The 3,794-nt window shown below is 46.6% G+C and overlaps 1 long non-coding RNA gene across 2 annotated transcripts; it reads right to left on the reverse strand.

Moving 5' to 3' along the window:
* Window positions 1–550: 550 nt before the first annotated feature.
* On the reverse strand, window positions 551–3,122 carry LOC123078894 (uncharacterized). Of its 2 annotated transcripts, XR_006437757.1 has the most exons (5): window positions 2,623–3,122; window positions 2,392–2,538; window positions 1,727–1,863; window positions 924–1,042; window positions 551–777 (listed from the first exon to the last, which is right to left on the reverse strand). It is a non-coding gene; the product is annotated as an uncharacterized lncRNA (long non-coding RNA). The 2 variants fall into 2 exon arrangements; XR_006437756.1 differs by having other exon boundaries at window positions 924–1,863.
* Between the last annotated feature and the right edge of the window lie 672 nt (window positions 3,123–3,794).

A 3,794-nucleotide genomic window follows, 5' to 3' on the forward strand; every position in this document is an offset into this window, starting at 1 on the left:
TGGTGCACCTGTTTTGCCTACTAATGGCACACTACAGGTGCGCCACTAGCACCACGCCATTAGAATTTTTTACTAATGGCGCACCACTGGTGCGCCATTAGTATCTGGTATACTAGTGGCGCACCAGGCAGTGCGCCATTAGTATAGCCCATGATGCGCCATTAGTATGCCTCCCAGAGGGCCATATTTACCCATGTGCTTTGGCTTACTAATGGCGCACTAGTGGGTGATGCGCCACTAGTATTCTTTTTGCAGTGCGCCATTAGTGTGCTGAGTGATGCGCCATTAGTATGAATATTAAGGATTTTTTTTCTTTTCTGATATTTGTACATGTTACAAAACATATTACTGCACAGAATATAAAGAGCACAACATATAAACAGCAGATTTATCGAATACAATAGAAGATTAGTCTCCGAGTACAATTCATCATATTAGTCTCCGAATTTAAAATACCAAACAAAGTTAGAACATATTACAAGTCTCGAAACCGCAAGTAGCGAGTTTGTCTTCACATTACAAGTCGATATCGATCATCTAAACTACCATCACATAGAAGAGAGCTGCAATCATCATGATTAGCATCATCGCGATGAAACTGGTCTTCATCCGGTTCCTCCTCCGATCCGTCCTCTCTCCCGCTAGATAGCGCGCATATCTAGCTTCCGCCTCCGCCCTAGTGGTGTACCCTTTGTAACTGTTACCGCTGAAATGGTGAACCTGTCTCCGACACTCCTCCCAGTCGTCGTAGACTCCAGGAATCACGAACCAGAAAGTCTGAAAGATAATAGACAATCACGAACCAGAAACTTGTCTTGATATTTCACAGTTATAGTCTCATCAATGCATCAAAGGAGATGTCAAACAAAGAAATGACGTCTCAGAGATGTTACAATATCTAGCATGTGAATAACTTAATATACCTTCCGAGTGATTCTAGATCCAGCTGGTAAAACCTTGAGGTCTACCACTACAAGTAGAATTTTTTTTCATCAGTAGCCAACCCGCACCCGTCACACATTTTATGGGTAAAACTCTCGCACTGCAGCAGAGAGCACAAACTTAACAAATAACTGAGAGTATTAAAAAAACATCAGAATCATTGACAACTGCAGTAAAAAATAGAGACAAGGGCAAAGTTATGTCCTTCGTATATAAATCCATCCTTCTTCACCCATGTAACTTGAAACGATCTACAAAAGTTGTTTTCTACTAAAAAAGGGTACTCCCAGATTTCTTCATGAAACCAATGGTTCAATACAGTCGCAGCAGAAACAAAACAAGTATCATAGACATGTAACTTATGACAGGGTGGTTCAAGCTAATGATCACATACTAGTTAGGATGTGCAATCATAAATTATAAAAAAGAAGAGGAATCTGATTGTTGCCTATATGAAGGACAGTGCTAGAGTTGTGCGAAGTAGACGTCAAAGTCAAACGTGATGTTGGACACTGTTACAGGACAACAGAAAGCCTTTGAACTGGAATTCTTGAAAATGAACTCAAGTACATCCAGGAGAAACTTATCACAAGCACTTGATCATCCACAGGAGAAGGGTTCATAGTCAAGGTACACCCAGCAGAGGAGGGAGTCCACCGTTAGTGCTTCGGACAGTGATAACACAAACAATGATCAAAGCCTCAAAAGATAGAACGGTTGTCGAAGCAACAGAAGCTACAACTACTTAAAACACAAAAACAACAACCTGACACTCAAAGCTCACCTCAGCCTTGTCCCGAGAAAGATTAACCTAGCCGACGGACCAACTGCTCCCCGTCGCCTTGTTTGAGGAGATACCCGAATTGCCACCGGCAGCGACAGCCTCGCGCGTAGCTGCTATTAGCTCTGCAGGCCTCATTTCTGCAAACCAGTTAAGGTGATAACCAATTTGAGAACTGAAAACACATACTAGCTAGTAATAGAAAGCATATCATAGTCCAAACTAAAGCAACTAACTCCAACAAGCACCTATTTTGTAACATCTCAGTGAACTTGAGAAATCCAACTACACTACTATATTGTACTGAATTTTTGTGGCAGCAAGAAAGCTAATTGCTCCCTCCGTTCCATATTTAGTGTCGTTGATTTAGTACACTAAATCAGCGACAGTTAATATGGAACGGAGGGAGTAATTGGCACACATTAATGTCCATCTGATTCATCACTAGGGTCTGACAGCAATAGCACCCAGCTAAATTCAGCCAAGAATGAAGTAGATTCAGACCTCCATAGGCATTGCGAAAGCCTGAACTGTAGATAATCTGGACAGCCACGACACAGAGCAGAAAGCAAGCAAATTGAGCAGCAAGCACATGAGGGTTATGAAATCAAAACTAGATGCATCGGGTATGTTGGTAATCTGGGTAGAGGGAGGCGTGGAGAAGGGACCTTGAGCAGCTGCCGCTCAAAATCCATAGCTGGGCGTCATCCTCTTCTGCCTGCGCTGCATCTGCATGCATCGGGTGAGTTGGTGATGCTGCAGCTGCTCCATCTCCATGGTGATGTCGTCATCCGTGGAGGGCGCCAGATGGAATCCTACCAAGAGAAAAACGAGGGAATGAGAGAGAGAGAGAGAGAGAAGAAAGGAGAGGATTTGGATCGAGGGGAGGCAGAACCTACCGTGTCACTATGGTCGCTGCAGGTCGGAGGAAGTGACCCTCGCTGCTGCGCCGCAGATCCGTCGAGGTCGCCGCGGTTGTGGCGGATCACGGCCAAGAAGAGTCGCCGGCGACACGCAGGCCGAAACCCTAGGCACGCCACGGGGAGGGCTGTTGGTGGGTGGCTGCTGGAGTCCGCCTGGGTCGGAGAGGAGGACGGAGCGGAGGGAGGCGTTCACGGGAGGGTGCTGGGCGCCGCCAGATTCGGCTGGAATCGACCGGCGTAGGTGGTGGGGCTCGCGGGAGGGCGACCTGCTCCGTCGCGGACACGGCGGATCTCCTGTCGTCTGATCAGGAGAGGGCGGGGGAGGCCATGGCCGGCGGCGAGGTCCGTGAGAGGGAGGTGGCGGCGGAGAGGAGAGGAGAGGAGAGGAGAGAATGGAGGAGATGTGAATCGGGTCGGAGTCTCGCTTCTCGCAGAGAGAAGAAGAGAGAGAGGAGAGGGTGATGTCGTCGTTTCGTTTGATGCTATAGGCAAAAACAAAAACAAAAAAAATAGTAGTGGCGCACGGGGTGACTGGTGCGCCATTACTAGTTAACACTAGTAATGGCGAGCACTGTGCCACGGTGCGCCATTAGTATTTTTGGAAAAAACAAATTTTATTAGTAGTGGCGCACCATGTTATCACACTAATGGCGCACCAGCACACGGTGCGCCATTAGTATTTTTGAAAAAAGAAAAAAAATCTTAGTAGTAATGGCGCACCAGCACACAGTGCGCCACTGCTATATAGTAGTGGCGTACCACATGTCTGGTGCGTCATTAGTGTGCATATTGTCTATAGCCCTTTTCCTAGTAGTGATGGTGGTGGTGATGAGGTAGTGTTCTCTAATGTAACCATGCACTACTGCAGGTTGCTGCTAACGCGACACTACAATCAGAGACCCTTCGACGAAACTGTGTGCGATGCATTAATCGTAAACGGTGGTGTAAAAAAAACCGTCAAAAAAGGTGCAAAACGTTTGCGATGGAGGATGCATCAAACACGGTTCAGATTTTAGTTGCATGTGCGATTGAGGGCACACGGTTAACCCGTTCGAACTATTTGCGATGAGGCAGAACAACAGAAATGGGCGGCCATATCAATGTGTGTGCGATATACGGCATATAGTTCGCTCCGAGGAACTGTTTGC

Source organism: Triticum aestivum, chromosome 3D, assembly GCF_018294505.1.
Source record: "Triticum aestivum cultivar Chinese Spring chromosome 3D, IWGSC CS RefSeq v2.1, whole genome shotgun sequence".
In the NCBI taxonomy this organism is placed as follows: domain Eukaryota; kingdom Viridiplantae; phylum Streptophyta; class Magnoliopsida; order Poales; family Poaceae; genus Triticum; species Triticum aestivum.